General features: G+C 41.9%; 1 protein-coding gene across 3 annotated transcripts in view; it reads right to left on the bottom strand.

The window, feature by feature from the left end:
* Nucleotides 1–22538, bottom strand: part of ADAMTS14 (ADAM metallopeptidase with thrombospondin type 1 motif 14) — a 308575-nt gene that overhangs the window by 223470 nt on the left and 62567 nt on the right. The window lies entirely within an intron of this gene.

Here is a 22538-nt window from a genome sequence, read left to right as displayed (position 1 = left end):
GATTCGGGGCCACTCTGTGCAAAACGAGCTGCACAGTGGAAGTAAGTATAACATGTTTGTTATTTAAAAAAAAAAATTCACTTTACAATCCCTTTAAGATAAAAAAAACTTCTGTGTGTAGCAGCCCCCCCCCCCCAGCACCCCCCTATTTACCTACCTGAGCCCCTTCTCTCTCCAGTGATGTCCATGATCCCCCCAGGACACTCCTCCTGATTGGCTGGGAAAGAGCAGTAGCACCATTGGCTCCCGTAGCTGTCAATCAAATTCACCCAGCCAATCAGTAGAGAGAGGGGGCAAGCCCAGGTCAGGCTCCGTGTCTGAATGGATACCTGGAGCTCTGACATGCCTTGGGTGCCCCCTGTAGCAAGCTGCCGGCTGAGGGGCACTCAAAGGAGGCAGGAGGTAGGAGCAGCGAAGAGGGACCCGAGAAGAGGCAGGTCCAGGCTGCTCTGTGCAAAGCCAACTGCACAGAGGAAGTAAGTATAACATGTTTGTTTTTTAAAAACAAACAAAAAAGAGCCTTTACAATCACTTTAAAGTGATTTTAAATGATTACCTTGTAAAACAAACCATCGGTTTAAAATAGAAATGAAAGATAAAACATTTATGTATAGATATAAAAAAAATTATAAATTGATACAACCAAGTTGGAATGCAAACAAGTTGCACATCAAAGCTTTGTAGCATATCAGAATATTCAGAGATCAGGCCTCCATCAAGGCTGAACAAAGCTTGGCTCCTGGTCATCTGGTGTGATCACATGGAAATCCTTGATTAGCCCTCTGCAAGCCAGCTTCAAAAGGACCATAGCTGACAAGATTATTGATGAATGTCCTGCTACAAAGATCAAAAGGCATTGAAGATACATGGACAATGCTGCCCTGAGTGGCCAATACAGCAGGACGGACAGTAATATAATATATTTAGAAAGACTGCCCCGGAGCTATGTTCATTTGTTAGAAACCTAAATGGGCAGGCAATGGGGTTGGGTCTGGACGGTGAATGGATGAAGTTTAAAAAGGGCACACGGGAGGAAATGTGTCCCTTTTCGCTCTTGCCTCGTGCCTGATGGCTCTCAGCAGCATGGCTTTCTCTCTACCATTTTTGAGCCTCGCTGAGGAGACCGTGCAATAAGTATCTTTGATGTTCTGTTGTTATATGCTTTGTAATATGTTCTATCATTTTCATGTTAGCATTTTCCTATTTTCTTGGGAAATAAACAAGACATTGTGTAATTAAGCAGTGTGTTTCTTTTCATAGCTACCCTTATATTAATGTACTATCAACAGTAACATGTGATCAGAGTTTTAATAGAATAGCTAACTATAGGACTAGACAAGGTAATACATATATGGAATAATAGAGGGAATCCGTAACCACCCTCGGATAATATTTAGTTTAGAACTTATTCCAATTTCAATTGTAAATTATTTCAGACAGATTTTTATTCATGCCTGATCAACATCACTTTTGCAACAATATAAAAAATAAAAAATACTCAATTTACATGTGGTGCTCTCTGTGTGTTAAGTGTCACCCTTAGTAGAAATACGAATCACAACAGTTTTTCACTGCTGAAGACATATTTCACACTATTCAGCTTGTGAGGGGTCCCATATGTTTTGCTAACTGCTTGCATGTTTTGAACGATTTGATTCAATACATCCTTTGTGTTGTGGTGGCTGGGGTGCAACCAGGAGACTTCTGGAACATAAGTTCAGTGGTCCATTGGTAAATCTGCAAGTACAAGCTCAAATATACAACTTTTCGGAGCTACAGAATATATTCACTGCATTACAGCTATTATGCTAGTCCCATTTAAAATGCTACTTTAGCATAGAAAGTGACAATATAAAGTGAAGATGATCTGGCTGAAAACGGTGACTAAGGCTGGCCATACATGAGTTGAATTCTAAAATAATTTTCTTTCAAATATCGCAACTAAGAATTTTCGTCCAAATTTTGCACCATTAGTGGGTCACAGAAATGGTCGATTTTCGTGCACCCATCGAACTTCAGTGATTTTTTTGAAAAATGAAAACATTTCTAATCAATGATGGGAGAATTGTGTGAGAAATATAATCAAAAAAGAAAATGTGCATGAGCTGTGACATGGAAAGAAAAGAAGATTCCTGGCCACAAAAATTCTTTTCTGCAGCAATGTGAGGTAAAATTGAAGGCTTGGTTGGTTGAAATTCAAATTCAATGGTGGCACCATCAGATCACAAAAAGCACAACATTTCTGATTATCAAAAGAAAATTTGCTCAGAATTTGGCCCATGTACAGTATGGCCTGCATAAGAACAGTGCTGAAGTACAGGCACCTGTGTTAGTGCTCAGATCAGATGCTGTGTCCTTGTGGAGCCCCTTGAAACCCAAACTGTATACAGGGCCTCAATTTCTAAATCCTACTAAGCCCCATCCCCTGTCATTCATTTGACAAAAGCTGGAGCCTCTGTTGAGCACTGAGATTCTGGCATTTCTTTACATCTGACAGGGTATAGATTAGCGTCAATGGTTTGGGGCCTAATCTCAAACTGAGTATAAACTGTGAACCCATGTACTTTAAAGCATTGGGTCTAGGATCCAAAGGAGTTCACAGGGATTCATTTAATTTCATTTAATTTCCTTAAATCTTCAGAATTGTTGTTACCTCAACTGTTTTTAGGCCAGGGGTCAGGTTCAATTTATGTAGAAATACACACAACTGTGCTTTCAGCATGCTGTATTGCTGCCCTTTCTTCCTGTAATTGGGTCCCCTGTGTGTTTGAGGAGCTTGTAGAGTTCCCTAGCCAGTGGCAGCTGGTGCTCAAAATTCTTGGAGGGAACGCAAACAAACTGAAAAATTAAACCGTTAGTAATGCAGGGCTGTACATAGCCATTTAGCAGGTGATTATGTATCATTACTGCTAGATAAAAATGTGCTCATCATATGCAGCCTCACTGTGCCCATTATGAGTGGTTTCCACCATCCCTGCACCAAGTTCCCGGGTCTGTACAGCTGATTTGCCCATTATAAGGGGTTCCCACCATCTCTGTGCTGAGTTTCCGGGTCTGTACACCTGCTGGCTGCTGTGTCCATCATGAGGGGTTCCCACCATCCCTGTGCTGAGTTCCCGGGTCTGTACACCCACTGTGCCCATTATGAGGGGTTCCCACCATGCCTGTGCTGAGTTCCTGGGTCTGTACACCCACTGTGCCCATTATCAGGGGTTAATTTTGTTTTTTGTTTTTTAAATCTTTCAAACAACAACTTATATACAATAAAACCATAATTAATAAATAAAACATATTTACAAAATAATTGTATACGACTATACAAAATAAAAAAACAAGAACATAATAAATGGTGCAAACCAAACTGCGCACAACATAATCCCTACGAGAGAGTCAGACTAAGGAACATCACCATCACCATGCATGTAGCCTTTTATCAAAAATATATTTGATCTGAAAATCTAGGGGAGGGAAACAAGAATACAAAGAAAAACCGCATACACCACAAGATCAACAGGCAGCAGCTACAGATTCCTGATATTTCTCCATGCCCTTATCTAAGCCTACTGTTGCCAACTGTCTTTCTCAAGACCCTGAATCTTCCCAACCTCACCCGGAATGTCCTGCATCACCACTTAGACAGGGAGGATTTTACTCCATAAGGATACCTGACACTGCGCACTCCACGTGAAATAACGGACTACTAGACTAACTAAAAAAAGTTTTTTAAAATCATAATCCCGACGAGTCTAGAATGCCCCATACACCCACTCTGCATAACTCATATGGGGGAGGAAACTTCATTGGGATTCTCTCCAAATTAATCAATCGCAAACCCACCCCCAAAACCAGGCTTAGGCAATCCCTTAAAGCCAGTGGCTCACAAAAAGCACAGCTCATGATCCACTTCTCAAGAAGTTTCTTTGGAAGAGATCTGACTTCTCCTGCTGTTATTTGCCACTGCCAAAGCATTCACAAACACGGGGTAAAATAAGCCGGGAGCGTATCATGCTTGACCCTCAGGCTTTTTACTGACCCACCATTTTCCCAGTCTTCACAGAAAGGGCCTAAACCAGGACTTTAAAATACCAACCCACCCAGTCTCTCTGCCAACATGCTACCAAGATTGTACTTCACAAACATCAGAGAAAAAAAGACTACAGGGTTGATCATGCCTAGACCACCCTCCCGCCTCGGAAGGTAAGTCACATTCCTTTTGACAAGTTTTATTTTGTTCTCCCATAAGAGCTTGAAGAAACAACTATAGACCCTGGTATAGAGAGAAACTGGCAAAACGCAAACAAAACTGACATACAGAAATATCAGAATCAGTCTTGATGAGTTCAACCTTTTCCCTCAAGGAAAGCAGACAACTTTTCCAGCATCCTTGGCATCGGCATTCTCCATACTGTTCACCCAATTTGCATGACCATAGTCACCTGGGCCAAATTCAATGCCTAGAATTAAAAATTTTTGCTGGGGCTCGGCAAATTCACAGAGAACAAAGCTCTCACCTTCCACGTCCATCCAGAAAGCTTCACACTTGTCCTGGTTGACCTTTGAATCTGATGCCCCTGTATATTGCCTTATCACTGAGACCACCTCCTGCGCCTCTCCAGTCCCAGAGACAAAAACAGAAACATCATCAGCATAGGCCATAACCTTCAAAAAGGAGGCTCACCAGCGATGCCCAAAGGTACCCCACACAATGGTCCACTCTCTAGCCTTCTAATGAAGGGGTCGATTGCAATCACATATAGAAGAGGACTCAATGGACAACCCTGATGCACCCGAGCCGACCACAAAGGGCTGCCCGACCCAACCATTAACCAGAGGAAAGCTTTCAGCCCCTTTGTACAAAATCTTGAGCCAATCAATGAAACCACCCTCCAGGCCATATTTGCCAAGAAGGAGCCATGATTAACTCATGATTAACCCGATCAAGGGCCTTAGCCTGATCCAATGTCAGCAAAAAATTACCCCAACCAGCAGCCCTAGAACGCTTCAAGGTCTCCGGACAGCTAACACTGCTTAGAAAGTGCTTCAACCCTGGACCGAGCAGTGCTGGTGGTAGGATAACAAACTGCCTGCCACTAATATTTACAGAATAGTGCAAAATCACAATTTGCCCAGTACTTATACATATCATATCTTTCCAAACAATATTATTTCTGAAATAATGTTACAATCTAAAATATATTAAAATAAAAAATCAATGTACTATAATTATATTGTTCTTTAGCCCCACACGATGCCCTTTGCTCAATAGAGATGCAAATCATATCTCAGCCAGTGTTGATTATTGGCTTTATATGGTCATGTAAACAGAGGATGCTATAGATAAGTGCTATCTATGTCTAAAGTTGCTGAGTAGAAGAAAAGAAAGCTGCCAAAATCGTGGGCAGCAAAATTATATTTTTTTAATATACCAAGGAACAATATTACAGGTATGTTTTTCACTTGCCCTACATTTTAATCATCTTAACACAGTGAAAACACTGTGAAGGCCAAAGCAGGCTAAAAGCATTAAAGGATTTGTTGTGCGAAAAAGTTCTCTTATAAATATTGCCAGTAACATATCATGCAAAAGCCATAACATTTGCATATTCTGTGTTCTCCCCAGGAAATAATATTAATTACATTAATAATATGTTATATACTCACCTCACTTTTTAAATCTTTCCCAGCCAGTGACTAACAGTCTGTTTCAAACTGTCATGAAATATCAGCAGTTACCCATCTCGGTTATGCCTTGACTAATAGGATAAGGATTAGTGTTAGTTGTGTGGGCTTGTTCAAGGTTTGATTTATCGTAGTTGGCATGAATTTTATGGAGCGAACTCTAACTTACCCTATTCTTCTCATGGGTCTTTCAGACCACAAACTACAGGTTGCTTTGCTGAGGTTTCTTCGAAATTGGTAACATATTTTATGTTTAAGAGTCTAAACAATGGTATAATTCTCCCAAGTCTGCATACTTTGGTCCACTGAATCCATGCATTAGTCTCTAACTTTCCTCTGTAAAAACCCTCTAGCTATTATATAAATGCCTATCCTGTGCAATGCTGCAATCACATGTATATTGAAATTGTAGTGCTACATAGGCTAGTCATTTTTCTTTTGCCTTTTATGACTAGCAGATTATGAAAAAGCAGCACTTTGAAAGCTCTTGTGTGTTCTGTAACTACTTTCTAACATGGTTTATCTGTTCTGTAGTTACAGCATAAATTTTTAGGCCTCTTGCACATTGAAGCCTAAAAACACCATGTTTTTGGGCATTTGTGCATTTGGGCATTTTTTTTAAACTGATCTAAATACAGCCCATTGTTTTTAATGGACTTAATGGACTTTAATGGACTTGTGCTGCCTATAGATCAGTAAAAAAAAAAATACAAAAATCTGTGCTGGTCTGTATTTTTACCTGCATATAAGAGCAAATACGCCACACTCCCTTGATTAAAAAAAATGGAAGAATTTTTACATGTGTGTACACATGCACATGTACATACATCAGCACCATGTGCAAGTACCCTTAAAATGCAAACATATCTGTTACACCTTTGTCTGACATACCTATGTTTATCTTTGCCCAGTCCCTGCTATCTTGGTTAATTTCCATAAGTTCATGGCTCTTTTTTATACCCCCAATATAATTAAAAAATAAACATGAACTGATAGGAACTGCTCAGTGCTCAGACATGAACATTTCACATAACTTTGAATTAGCTTGTTTATTATCTGCGGACCAACTGAATGCATGCCCAAATGCCATCTTTGCCTGTTAAATTATTTAAAAAACAACAAGATTTAAATAGGCTTATTTTTTTTCCTTTTTTTTGATAAATTAAAACCATTGCTTGCTTGGGAGGCCAGCTATTTTTAAAAGTTTGCAGGTCAAAGTATTTTTTCCTATCACGTGTTTGGATTTCATAGCCAGGCCAGGCAAAGATTATAGCTAATATTCTGAAAAACAAGAAATGAATTAAAAATATATTTATTGGATAACCAGCTTTATTTAACAACCCATCGTCACTGGCCACGCTCTTCTTAGACCAAGGACACATGTATTTATCTGATATAAATCCTGTAGCCCCAGGTAATCCTGTCAATCTTCCATATACAGTCCTCTTAAAGCCTTTTCCATTGCTACATAATGTCTGCTGTCTACAGCCTCTGCGTTCTATCTCTTCACAGCCACACACATGGTCTTGGGGGAGGGGAGTATTTTTTACAAGCAATGCTCTGAGTGAATCAAGCACCTACCAAGTGTACATCCATCCCTGTACAATTTCTGGTTTTATGTTTTCCCCACCTGCAGCTGAATTTTTGGTCATAAGTAGGAACTGACTGAGGGCTTTTAATTTTATGGTGATGCATAGCCACAATCAGCAGAGTGGCGATGTAATAATCAGACTAAAATGTGCCTTAGATGAACAATGTTGAGTTTTTGCACTATCGCTCTGTAGTGCTTCTTGGTTGATCATTTTCTCTGTGGGTACTGTCTAAGGCCTCATGCACATGAGACGCAGATGAAACCTCTGTTAAAAAAAAGCTGAAACGCGCGTTTAGAAACGCGCGTTTTGCCGCGTTTGCATGTCGCGTTTAGACGCGTTTAGACGCGTTTGCGTTTAGACGCGTTTATAAAGATAACATCATGTAGACCCTCCCCAAGCTCTCAAAGCATTTTTTTTAACTATTTCTGCTATTTTGATCAGAGTGAGCAGCAGCAGCATAGAGAGCAGTTGTACACTTGCATTTGCCGTGTCACTTGCCACGGCACCTGCCACAAGTTGTGGATTGTCCACTTGCCACGTCACTTGCCACAAGTTGGGGATTGTCCACTTGCCACATCACCTGCCACGTCACCTGCCACAAATTGTGGATTGTCCACTTGCCACGTCACTTGCCACATCACCTGCCACGTCACTTGCCACGAGATGTGGATTGTCCACTTTCCACGTCATCTGCCATGCCACCTGCCACAAGCTGTGGATTGTCCACTTGCCACGTCACCAGCCACATCACCTGCCACAAGTTGTGGATTGTCTACTTGCCGCATCACTTGCCACATCACCTGCCACGTCACTTGCCACGTCACCTGCCACAAGTTGTGGATTGTTCACTTGCCACGTCACCTGCCACAAGTTGTGGATTGTCCACTCGCCACGTCACTTGCCACAAGCTGTGGATTGTCCACTTGCCACATCACTTGCCACGTCACCTGCCACATCACTTGCCACGTCACCTGCCACAAGTTTTGGATTGTCCACTTGCCACGTCAGCTGCCACGTCACTTGCCACGAGATGTGGATTGTCCACTTTCCACGTCATCTGCCATGCCACCTGCCACAAGCTGTGGATTGTCCACTTGACACGTCACCAGCCACATCACCTGCCACAAGTTGTGGATTGTCCACTTGCCACGTGACTTGCCACATCACCTGCCACGTCACTTGCCACATCACCTGCCACAAGTTGTGGATTGTCTACTTGCCGCGTCACTTGCCACTTCACCTGCCACGTCACTTGCCACGTCACCTGCCACAAGTTGTGGATTGTCCACTTGCCACGTCACTTGCCACAAGCTGTGGATTGTCCACTTGCCACATCACTTGCCACGTCACCTGCCACGTCACTTGCCACGTCACCTGCCACAAGTTTTGGATTGTCCACTTGCCACGTCAGCTGCCACGTCACCTGCCACGTCACCTGCCACAAGTTGTGGATTGTCCACTTGCCACGTCACTTGCCACATCACCTGCCACGTCACTTGCCACGAGATGTGGATTGTCCACTTGCCATGTCACTTGCCACGTCACCTGCCACGTCACTTGCCACGTCAGCTGCCACGTCACTTGCCACAAGATGTGGATTGTCCACTTGTCACATCACCTGCCACATCACTTGCCACATCACCTGCCACAAGTTGTGGATTGTCCACTTGCCACGTCACTTGCCACATCACCTGCCACGTCACTTGCCACAAGATGTGGATTGTCCACTTTCCACGTCACCTGCCATGCCATCTGCCACAAGTTGTGGATTGTCCACTTACCACGTCACCAGCCACATCACCTGCCACAAGTTGTGGATTGTCCACTTGCCACACCACTTTCCACGTCACCTGCCACGTCACCTGCCACAAGATGTGGATTGTCCACTTGCCACGTCACCAGCCACATCACCTGCCACAAGTTGTGGATTGTCCACTTGCCACGTCCCTTGCCACGTCCCCTGCCACGTCACCTGCCACAAGTGGATTGTCCACTTGCCACATCACTTGCCACATCACCTGCCACAAGTTGTGGATTGTCCACTTGCCACGTCACTTGCCACGTCACCTGACACAAGTTGTGGATTGTCCACTCGCCACGTCACTTGCCACATCCCCTGCCACAAGTGGATTGTCCACTTGCCACATCACTTGCCCCATCACCTGCCACAAGTTGTGGATTGTCCACTTGCCACGTCACCTGACACAAGTTGTGGATTGTCCACTCGCCACGTCACTTGCCACATCACCTTCCACAAGTGGATTGTCCACTTGCCACGTCACTTGCCACGTCCCCTGCCACAAGTGGATTGTCCACTTGCCACGTCACTTGCCACGTCACCTGCCACAAGTTATGGATTGTCCACTTGCCACGTCACATGCCAGTCACCTGCCACAAGTTGTTGATTTTCCACTTGCCACGTCACCTGCCAAGTCACTTGCCGCGTCACCTGCCAGGTCACTTGCCACGTCACCTGCCACAAGTTGTCTATTGTCCACTTGCCACGTCACATGCCAGTCACCTGCCACAAGTTGTTGATTTTCCACTTGCCACGTCACCTGCCAAGTCACTTGCCGCGTCACCTGCCAGGTCACTTGCCACGTCACCTGCCACAAGTTGTCTATTGTCCACTTTCCACGTCACTTGCCACTTCACCTGCCACGTCACTTGCCACAAGTTGTGGATTGTCCACTTGCCACATCACTTGCCACCTGCCATGTCACTTGCCACAAGTTGTGGATTGTCCACTTGCCACGTCACTTGCCACAAGTTGTGGATTGTCCACTTGCAATTGCAATTGTTTAAAATATTTTTCTAATGGTTTTTCATCATTTGCAATCATTTTTGAGATTTTTAATGTAAAAAAAAAGGTCACCTTTAAAAACGCATATAAACGCAAACGCGGCTAAACGCGGTAGCGGCGTTTTGCCGCGTTTTACCGCGTTTTGCCGCGTTTTGCGTCTGAAACGCAGAAATTTTTGTTTCTGAACGCATTTTTTTGCTTCTGGAAAAACGAGATTAAACGCAACTGCATATAAACGGAAAAAAACAAGACTGTGTGCATGGACACATAGGATAACATTGAATGAGTTCAGGTGCAGTTGAAAAAACTGTCCAACTGCATCTGAACGCGCGTTTAACTGCGTCTCGTGTGCATGAGGCTTAAACGTTCTGTTCTATGCACCTTGTATTCAGGGCCTCCTTTAGAAAACATGTGCAAGTGCAAGCAAGACCTAGGTCTGCATTAAAACAAATGATCTCCAAGTCTTAGCAAAAAATCTCACGGCTTACATATAACACAGATATGTTGAGGGGTAAATAAAAGCAAATGGCATACACAGGAGGACTATATTATATGATATGATACCGTGAATATAAAAAGTCTAGACAAAGATAAATCATTTTAGAACTTTTTCCATCTTTAATGTGACCTATAAACTGTACAACTCAGTTGAACAACAAACTGAAATCTTTTAGGTGGATGGATGAAAAAATAAAATAATAAAATAATGTGGTTTGCATAAGTGTGCACACCCTTAACCACTTTCAGACCGGACCATTTTGCTGGTAAATGACCAGAGGTCTTTTTACACTTTGGCACTGCGCTGCTTTAACTGGTAATTGCGCGGTCATGCAATGTTGTACCCAAACAAAATTTGCGTCCTTTTCTTCCCACAAATAGAGCTTTCTTTTGATGGTATTTGATTGCCTCTGCGATTTTTATTTTTTGCGATATAAACGTAAAAAGACCGCAAATTTTGAAAAAAAATGATATTTTCTACTTTTTGTTATTAGAAAAATCCAATAAACTCAATTTTAGTCATACATTTAGGCCAAAATGTATTCAGCCACATGTCTTTGGTAAAAAAAAAGTCAATAATTGTATATTTATTGGTTTGCGCAAAAGTTGTCACATCTACAAACTAAGGTACGTTTTCTGGAATTTACGCAGCTTTTAGTTTACGACTGTCTATCTCATTTCTTGAGGTGCTAAAATGACAGGGCAGTACAAAACCCCCCCAAATGACCCCATTTTGGAAAGTAGACCCCCTAAGGAAATTGATAAGAGGCATGTTGAGCCCATTGAATATTTTATTTTTTTGCCTCAAGCGATTGAATAATGACAAAAAAAAAATTTTTTTTTTTTTTTTACACAAAGTTGTCACTAAATGATATATTGCTCACACATGCTATGGGCGTATGTGAAATGACACCCCAAAATAAATTCTGCTGCTTCTCCTGAGTACGGGGATACCACATATGTGGGACTTTTTGGGAGCCTAGCCGCGTACAGGGCCCCGAAAACCAAGCACCGCCTTCAGGCTTTCTAAGGGCGTAAATTTTTGATTTCACGCCTCACTACCTATTACAGTTTTGAAGGCCATAAAATGCCAAGATGGCACAAAACCCCCACAAATGACCCCATTTTAGAAAGTAGACACCCCAAGCTATTTGCTGAGAGGCATGTTGAGTCCATGGAATATTTTATATTTTGCCACAAGTTGCGGGAAAATTACAAACTTTTTTTTTTTTTTTTTTTTTTTCACAAAGTTGTCACTAAATGATATATTGCTCATGCATGCCATGGGCATATGTGAAATGACACCCCAAAATAAATTCTGCTGCTTCTCCTGAGTACGGGGATACCACATATGTGGGACTTTTTGGGAGCCTAGCCGCGTACGGGGCCCCGAAAACCAAGCACCGCCTTCAGGCTTTCTAAGGGCGTAATTTTTTGAGTTCACTTCTCACTACCTATTACAGTTTTGAAGGCCATAAAATGCCAAGATGGCACAAAACCCCCACAAATGACCCCATTTTAGAAAGTAGACACCCCAAGCTATTTGCTGAGAGGCATGTTGAGTCCATGGAATATTTTATATTTTGCCACAAGTTGCGGGAAAATTACAAACTTTTTTTTTTTTTCACAAAGTTGTCACTAAATGATATATTGCTCACGCATGCCATGGGCATATGTGAAATGACACCCCAAAATAAATTCTGCTGCTTCTCCTGAGTACGGGGATACCACATATGTGGGACTTTTTGGGAGCCTAGCCGCGTACGGGGCCCCAAAAACCAAGCACCGCCTTCAGGCTTTCTAAGGGCGTTACAGTTTTGAAGGCCATAAAATGCCAAGATGGCACAAACCCCCCCCCCCAAATGACCCCATTTTAGAAAGTAGACACCCCTAAATTTAGGGGTACACTAGTGAGACTAGGTAATAAATGGCGGGTGCCCTGAAACTATAAAAAAATAACTAACCAACCAGCGTCACCTGTAACAGTTATATGGTGATCACTGGTGAAAGGGTTAACTAGGGGGCAATCAGGGGGCTTTATGCGGTAGTATATGGGGGTCCCTGGCGCTATAAAAAGCTGCGGCGAACCTAAATACCTACCTGCCTAACTAGCGTCACCTGTGACACTAATACAGCGATCAGAAAAACGATCGCTTATTAGGCTGGGTTCACACTGGAGCGATGCGGGAACGCCACGAATGCGCGGCGGGTTCCCGCATCGCATGCCTCCCGGCGGCAGTTCACACTGCCCTATGCGAACTGCTGGGAGTGTCAGTGAAATGTTAATGACACCCCCAGATCAGTTCGCATATCGCAGTGCGATCTGCAAACTTGGATCGCATGGTGTGAACACCCATGCGATCCGATTCTGCTGCGGACCAAAAAAAGGGTCCCGTGCGAGTTTGCGGCGGGTGCGGCGGGTGCGACACGAATTCAGCCATACTATCTGTATAGCTGAACTCGAATCGCACAGAGATCGGATGTGATTTGCACTGCAGTGCGGTGCGAATCACATCCGTTCTCATAAACCGCTGCAATGTGAACCCAGCCTTAGTGACACTGGCGACGGGGGGTGATCACGGGGTTAAACCTTTATTGGGGGGGTTAGGGGGGTACCTTAGAACTAAAGGGGGCTAACCCTAACTGCCCTAACAGTTATTAGTCACAAATGACACCTGCCGGGTGATCAGGGGGTTAAACCTTTATTAGGTAATAAATGGCGGGTGCCCTGAAACTATAAAAAAATAACTAACCAACCAGCGTCACCTGTAACAGTTATATGGTGATCACTGGTGAAAGGGTTAACTAGGGGGCAATCAGGGGGCTTTATGCGGTAGTATATGGGGGTCCCTAGCGCTATAAAAAGCTGCGGCGAACCTAAATACCTACCTGCCTAACTAGCGTCACCTGTGACACTAATACGGCGATCAGAAAAATGATCGCTTATTAGGCTGGGTTCACACTGGAGCGATGCGGAAACGCCGCGAATCCGCGGCGGGTTCCCGCATCGCATGCCTCCCGGCGGCAGTTCACACTGCCCTATGCGAACTGCTGGGAGTGTCAGTGAAATGTTACTGACACCCCCAGATCAGTTCGCATATCGCAGTGCGATCTGCAAACTCGGATCGCATGGTGTGAACACCCATGCGATCCGATTCTGCTGCGGGCCAAAAAAAGGGTCCCGTGCGAATTTGCGGCGGGTGCGGCGGGTGTGGCGGGTGCGGCGGGTGCGGCGAATGGCTGAACTCGAATCGCACAGAGATCGGATGTGATTTGCACTGCAGTGCGGTGCGAATCACATTCGTTCTCATAAACCGCTGCAATGTGAACCCAGCCTTAGTGACACTGGCGACGGGGGGTGATCACGGGGTTAAACCTTTATTGGGGGGGTTAGGGGGGTACATTAGAACTAAAGGGGGCTAACCCTAACTGCCCTAACAGTTATTACAGTCACAAATGACACCAATGCAAAAAAAAAAAAAAAAAAAAAAAAAATGACATTGGTGTCACTGTGACTGGGGGGCAGGGGTAATTGGGGGGGTGATCGGGGGGTAAAGGGGGGGTGTGAGTGTGCCTGGCATGTTCTACTGTGTGTGGGATGTGTTGGTGCAACTCACTGATCCGCTCTCCTCCGTGTCGGAACGAAAAATACCGACACGGAGGAGAGAATACATCACTTCCTCTCCTGTGTTTACATTACAGGAGAGGAAGTGATGTCACCGGGGATTTCCATTCGTCGGGAGCGATCGCGAGGGGGTGGCCATGAATGAATGGCCGTCCCCTCGTCCGGGATCGCTCCCGAACGAAAACCGACCGCCGCAGGCACCGGGCGGGGGCCCGATCGGGCCCCCGACCCGCGGGAGGCAAAGCACGTACATGTACGTGCTTATGCCTGCCCGTGCCATTCTGCCGACGTACATCGGCGTGAGGCGGTCGGCAAGTGGTTAAACTAATACTTTGTTTGAAGCACCTTTTAATTTTATTACAGCAGTCTTTTGGGGTATGAGGCTATCAGCATGGCACATCTTGACTTCGCAATATTTGCCCACTCTTCTTTGCAAAAATACTCAGAATCTGTCAGATTGTGAAGGCATCAACCGTGCACAGCCCTCTTCAGATCACCCCACAGATTTTTAATCGGATTCAGGTCTGCGCTCTGGCTGGGCCATTCCAAAACTTTATTCTTCCTCTGGTGAAGCCATTCCTTTGTTGATGTGGATGTATGCTTTGGGTCGTTGTCATGCTGAAAGATGAAGTTCCTCTTCATGTTCAGCTTTCTAGTAGAAGCCTGAAGGTTATGTGCCATTATTGACTGGTATTGACTAAGGCCCCTCTTCCAGCTGAAGAAAAACAGCCCCAAACATGATACTGCCACCACCATGCTTTACTGTGGGTGTGGTGTTCTTTTGGTGATGTGCAGTGTTGTTTTTGCGCCAAAGATATCTTTTGGAATTATGGCCAAAAAGTTAAACTTTGGTTTCATGAGACTATAACACATTTTCCCATGTGCTTTTGGGAGAATTAAATGTGTTTTCGCAAAATTTAGCCAGGTTAGGATTTTTTTCTTTGTAAGAAAAGGCTTCCGCCATGCCACTCTACCCCATAGCCCAGACATATGAAGAATACGGGCGATTGTTGTCACATGTACCACACAGCCAGTACTTGCCAGATATTCCTGCAGCTCCTTTAATGTTGCTATAGGCCTCTTGGCAGCCTCCCTGACCAGTTTTCTTTTCGTCTTTTCATAAATTTTGGAGGAACGTCCAGTTCTTGGTAATGTCACTGTTGTGCCATGTTTTCTCCACTTGATGATGACTGTCATCACTGTGTTGCATGGTATATCAAAATGCTTTGTAAATTATTTTGTACCCTTTTCCCCACTGATACCTTTTAACAATGAGATCCCTCTGATGCTTTGGAAACTTATTGTGGACCATGACTTTTTCTGTAGGATGTGACTAAGAAAAGGTCAGGAAATACCTGCTAGAACAGCTGAACTTTATTTGATGATAGGTGTGTACTGACTACTATTTAACATGAGTTTGAATGTGATTGCTTAACTCTGAACACAGCTATATCCCCAGTTATGAGGGTGTGCACACTTATGCAACCACATTATTTTCTTTTGATATTTTTATCCCCCCCCCCCCCCTCCAAAAAAAAAAAAAGATTTCAGTTTGAGTTGTACAGTTTATAGGTCATATTAGATGTGGAAAGCTCTGAAATAATGTGTCTTTTTATAATTTTTTTTACATCACAGAAGCCTGGCATTATAACAGGGGTGTGTAGACTTTTAATATTCATTACATATGATATGATGTTATACATAATTAGGTTTAATTGGGCCAATAAGACTTGATTTTCTATTAAACAGCTGCCACTGATTAGTTTACAATGGGATATGTAACACAAGGCATACAATATAATTTTGACCAAAATTTATTGGGTTTGGTTTAGTAAAAAAAATAATGGCTGTTCACTTAGCAAAATGACTATTTACTATAAAAAATGTATGTTCATGTCAAGAGATTGACAGAAAATAAGGTGAACCTATGTTCATTTGAATAACCAATCATGTGTGAAGCAAACAGAAAAAAAGACGATAGCTTCATCTTATTTACTAAGCTCAGTGAACACTCATTTTGCTAAGTGAACACTCTCCATTCATTTATTAAACAACCTCACTTTGTCTAACAGGGCCAAATTTCCATTTCTGGATCCTGTGAACATACAGCCTGAAACAACACCCCTCTGGCACTAACACTTTATTTGCACAGAACATTTTCAGGGTTTACTGTTTCCAGCCTGGCTCAGAACATTGTCACAATGTGCAGATCAGCTTATTAGAAATACATTTATTTTTACAGAAAATTGTGAAAATGGTGGAAAATGTGTGGCCAGTAACTGTACAAGGAAAAGCTGCCTGTGCATTTAATAATCATTACAACTTTGTTCAATCAATTTACCAAAAACTAACAACTACAAGTATATAATGGTTTGCACAGTGCCACAATTTTTATATATCAAATGTAACATTAAATACAGAGAGTGAGATGATAGTATTGCAGATATGTTTTCCTAATCCAGTGGTCAGTAGTGTGGACAAATTTTCACAATTTAGTATCTAAACATCTAGGGCAGTGATGGCGAACCTTGGCACCCCAGATGTTTTGGAACTACATTTCCCATGATGCTCACCTACACTGCAGAATGCATGAGCATCATGGGAAATGTAGTTCCAAAACATCTGGGGTGCCAAGGTTCGCCATCACTGATCTAGGGACATTCGAGGAGTTACCCAGGTGACTGCAAAATCAGCAGCAGTAGAGGCCGTTGCATATTAAGGGCACCACACTGTCCCCTGTCACCACTCATTTTCTTAGATGAGAGGGATTACATTTAATCTATCATAAAATATTAGTCGCCAAGAGATGAAGGTCATTCCTTTTGATAGCATGCCCTATGAGCTGCATGAGGATGTATAATGGTATGTCCTGGCCATAAAGAGGCATGTAAGGACTGGCTGAACAGTTTTATGGACCCTGCCCATCCCATAGTCCATCCCACATTTTACTAGAATAAATTAAAGCGGGGTTCCACCCTAAAGTGGAACCTCCGCTGATCGGAACCCTCCCCCCCTTCCGGTGTCAAAATTGGCACCTTTCAGGGGGGAGGGGGGTGGAGATACCTGTCAAAGACAGGTATTTACACCCACTTCCGGGCATAGACTACCGTGGAAGTCTATGTCATTTCCTGCCCTGCCGCGCTGTCTGCTGGGACACACACGGGTCTCAGAGACAGCGTGGAGCATTCCTATTGCGCTGCGCGACTCGCGCATGAAGCCGATTCGCTTCACTTCCTGATTCCCTCACCTAGAATGGTGACGGCAGCAGCCGAGAGCCGAGCGATCGATCGGCCTCGGCTGCCGGCATCGCTGGAACCCGGGACAGGTGAGTGTCCATTTATTAAAAGTCAGCAGCTGTAGTATTTATAGCTGCTGGCTTTTAATATTTTTTTTTTTTTGGTGGAATCCCTCTTTAAGTAGCATGAAAATGAAAATTTGAATTTGTCTGGCGTTTGTTTGAAAACAGTCCTCGATACCCCTCAACAGGATAAAATTATACCACCCAAGCGGCAAGTATAGTATATATAATGCTGTTTAACTTTATTGTATCGCAAAAAGGCAATTATTTCTGTCATTTTCTTTCTTGTCTTTTCTCATTTTTAATTTTGGACATATTCCTATGCACTGTCAACCTAGGGATATTACATTTAAAAATTAATAAATGGCTTTCTGTGTACCAAGCTAAGTATACATAGCTCCTAGAGAGATTGTTGCATGTTGCTATACCCTGTAATTGCAGCAGTTGGCTGACAGAGCATAAGGTGGCCAATATGATTGCATGCAAATTAGTATCAGCGCATGGAAGCTATCAGTCTGGATCACAAGGTAGCTTGGGGAATCTCAGAAAATAAAAACAAATAAATAAGTGCTGATCCAGGACATGATCAATGAACCATATATAAGTTCCCAAATGTGATAAATGTTCTTTATTGGCACAATAAACAAAAATAAGGTTAGGGCTGCCAACAATTGCAATAAAAAAGAGAAAATGGTATTCAATAAGAAACAGTTAATATGAGTTTTGGAAGCTGCAGCCCAAGTTTGGTGACAATTCTCATTGTGTATTTTTTCTCCATCAAGGTATCCTGGTTATCCCTTTTTGCATCTGTTTTTTAGTGATTTTTTGGAGAAACATATGGAGATCACCTAGCTGACAACCCTTTAAAGTGCGCCAGACTGTAAATTTGCACCTGTCTTTGTGTGCCCGGCCAGCTATATTTGGGTGAATCCATCTCAACTGCTGGCTGACGGTATTGCAGACAGTAGTCACAGCTTTACAGACTTGTTTTAAATTCCAGAGGCAAGCCCTCTCCTCATCCCTCCTCAACCAAAAAAGAATCTTGCTTTGGTTAGCAATTTGGCATGGGCTTGATTCCCTGACAAAAAATATTATTTGAATTACACATAGGTAATGACATCTGTTATTTCTAAGATAATTATTTTAGCTGACAAAAAAGATAAATACAATTAATATAATTATAATCCAGTATACATGTGTGATTTTGTGAGTATGGGTCTCCTGTGGCAACTTAAATATATAATCATAATTGTACATTTATTATAATTTTGATCATGCTAAATATAGATATTTTACATTTTATTAAAATCTTCACTGCACTGGTATGAAATAAAAATCTAACTTGACTGATATAGCTTCCAAAACCATTCCATCATTGACTAAATTGAAGGCACAGGATGTCCATTTATTTTTTTGGTAAGTTTCTCAAATGGTCAACTATGACACTTTTAAAAAGAGACATCCAAATTCATAGCATTCCTTATCATGTGTTAGGCAGCAGTTATATTTTACTGTGGATGGTTTGGAATAATGTTCAGCTTTGCTTCAAAGCTCTCAAAAAGCCATTATTAACGCATTCTTGGAATTGTTTGCCAAGTCTTATGCCTGTACAACTTTCCCCATATGCAAGTGTAATCTGATGGTGACAAGGCTCCACACATCAACGTACAGTATTTTAATAATCTATTGTGCACATGTATGTGAAAACAATAACCCCTCAGCTTATTTAACAAACTTAATTTGACTAATTATGATATTATAGTGGACTAAATAAAAGATATTTGAAAAAACAAGAAAGACGATGGGACAGAAAGAATTTCTCTACAGGCAGCATCTGGTGCCCAGATAAGTATGACGTATAGCATCCTAGATCAGTGCTACAAACAGCATTTCAAGTAAAACTACAAAGATGAAAAAAACATTTTAAACAACATGAACCAGCACAACCTTTTAAAAAGGTAATTCACAAAAGGTTGATTCATTTCAGGTGCTTATCTATAAATAAGAGCAAACTTATTGCATTTGGCATAGCAAAACCTCACCATATTTCAGCACTAAATTTCTCCAGCTTAAAAAAGTTCAAATTTGAATAAAAATGTGTTTTAAATTTTAGGAAAATAATTTGTTGAAAATATTCAGATTGTTATGAAAAAAATATTAAAAGCTTAAAAAAACAGCAAAAGAACAAAGACAACATCTTGAGGAAGGTTCCTTATTTAGTTTCAATCTGTTGGTAGTGTATGTATACACATATTCAATTTTTCTGGTTATTGTCACCTTAGTTCAAGAATATAAAAAAATACATAATGACACATTGTCACCTTAGTCCCCTTATGCCAAAAAAAATAATGGTTTTAAAAAGATGGAAATTGTATTTCCCAAGGAAAAATTGTAATGGTCAATGGTTGTTTTTCATAAATAGGCTTCTCTTACATCTGAGATATTTTGTCTCGCAGGGTAAGCTACTGTGGAATTTTACTGTATAACATACAACATATTCACTCTTTTACAGTAAGTTAAAAAATAATAAAAAATAATGGGTCTACTAGCAGGGTCAGCAGATAATAAAATGGAGGGGAAACCAAGAAAAACTAAATCTACAGTATAATTAAAGGAAAAACTATTTTTTGTTTTGAATAGAGTAGAGATAGATTAGAACACCTGTCAGTTTGTATTGCTGTCTGTGCCCCTTTTAGGGAGATTCATTATCTCTAGTTCAGTTTACCCTTATCATTGAAAGTAAAAGTAAAAGAAAATTCCAGATTTTAGGTTGTGCCCAGAAAAGTTGAGGGGAAATCTTCCAATGGGGACACTAGTTCCGGTGACCTGGGGGGCCCCAAAGATTCCCTTATGTGCAAGGATTTCCTCTTACTTCCTATTTTGTTTATTAGACAGGAAGTGAAGGTAAATCTCCCCAGTGGGACACAGATGGCTAAAAAGAAACTGACAGGGATTATAACCCTCCTGGGAACTGGAGAAAGTGCAGAGAAGGGCAACCAAGCTGATAAGAGGCATGGAGGAGCTCAGCTATGAGGAAAGATTGGAGGAACTGAATATATTCTCTCTTGAGAAAAGGAGATTAAGTGGGGATATGTTTAAAATATATAAATACATAGGTGGTCCATATAGCGAACTTGTTGAGTTATTCACTTTAAGGTCATCACAGAAGACAAGGGGGCACTCTTTACGCCTAGAGGAAAAAATGTCATCTCCACATACAGAAAGGCTTCTTCACAGTAAAAGCTGTAAAAATGTAGAATAGACTCCCTCAAGAGCTGGTTCTGTCCAGCTTTAAAAAAGACCTGGATTATTTACTAAATGTACATAATATAACTGGATACTAATATTTATAGGTATGCAAGTGAATTATAGTTGAACAGGTAGTTTAACATTTAGGTAACCTCTCTAACCTTTAACAATTGTTTCAAGGGCACTTGTCAGAAACATGTAAGCTGTTATTGCTGGCCTTATTTTGAAAAAGCCAGCTGCCTAGCTTTCATGCTGATCATTTGGCTTCAATACAGACTCGGAATAAATATGCAGCAAGTCCAAGCTCCTGATATTTAAAGAAATTACCAGTGTTCTATACGTTTAATCATGGAACCTTACTGGCTTAATCTTATGCATTTCATGCATTTGCGCTCATTTACTTTTTCTGAAGAATGAATTTTCTGCTATGATCTTGTATTGATCAAAGTTATGTTTGCCATAGTAAACTCAAACCCAAAAATCTGTTCAGCCTGCTTAGAGCAAATTTTACGATAGAGAATTATAGGCTCAATCAATCAAACACTCTAGCTATAAAAACTGCCCTGTACTGGTTTTGGTTGCTACCAAGCTCAACAGCTTTACAAAAGGTTACATATATATATATATATATTTTCATCATTTTTACATATAGGTACTAAAAAAAAAAACACAAATAAATTGCTAAGGAAATTATGGATGCTTGGGAAACACACAATTTTTTTTATTAAGCACTAAAAAAATGCCTTCACTACCAACAAAATAATAAATAGAGATAAAGCAAAAATTTTGACTTTCCTGTGTAAAACAAACTTTCTCAATAAATACATAACAGTGCTTAAGCTATACATGAAAACATGTTTATATTTAATATATACTATACACTCAGTTCTTCTAAAAAAAAAGTCAGTGCTTTACTGACGAGTGATGATCATACTTTGTTTTGAACATAAATAAATATAATTAACTGTATGGCCGCGTACACACGCGCGGACTGTTCGCCCAACCTTGTTCGTCAAACAGTTTGACAAACAGTCCGCTCAAAATTAGCATGAACGGACTTGACCACACACGATGAACGAACAGTCCGCTGAAACCGATGACGTGAACGGCACGTACGACGGGACTAGAAAACGACGTCCTATACACTGCAATGCAACCTTCGGCGTGTAAATCCTTTCTGAGCATGCGCGGAACTTAGTTTGACGAACAAGCCTACACACGAGCGGACTGTCCGCTCAAACCAAGTTTCAGCGGACAGTTTTACGGAAATTCCGAAAAACTTTGTTCGTCAGACTGTCCGCTGAAACTGTCCGCTGAAGCCCACACACGAGCGGACTGTCCGCTGAAACACTGTTCAGCGGACAAAGTTGGGCGAACAGTCCGCGCGTGTGTACGCGGCCTTAGTCCAAAGGTATCTAATAATTTAAAATCAATAAATTAAATTCAATAAATGTTTAAGAGCTTCCAGCCCTTAGTCCGTATACTAATATACACCCTCAGGAGGAAGTGGTTATACCAGAATCCTGGAACCAAAATTTTCAGCCAGTGATTGGCTTTACTTAAAAAGGGATCTAAGTGACTCTACTGCCAACAATTTAACGGGGCTTGGAAGGGTCCCCAACCACCCTCCTGTCGCTGCCGGCCACTGTTCCCAAGCTCTCTAATCCCAGGGGTCAGATCAGCTGAGGACAGAGGATAAAGGGGAGCATCTGTTCCTCCCCCTCCTTTGTGATGAGCCAAGCCAGAAGCTATGTGTATTATGTCACTTCCACTTTCATTTTTTTGTTTACCTGG

The sequence above is a fragment of the Lithobates pipiens genome, unplaced genomic scaffold, assembly GCF_037356315.1.
Source record: "Lithobates pipiens isolate NorthernLeopardFrog02 unplaced genomic scaffold, aLitPip1_a1.2 Scaffold_25, whole genome shotgun sequence".
NCBI lineage: Eukaryota > Metazoa > Chordata > Amphibia > Anura > Ranidae > Lithobates > Lithobates pipiens.
Note: the sequence above shows the minus strand (reverse complement) of the source record. Positions and strands in the feature narration are given on the sequence as shown.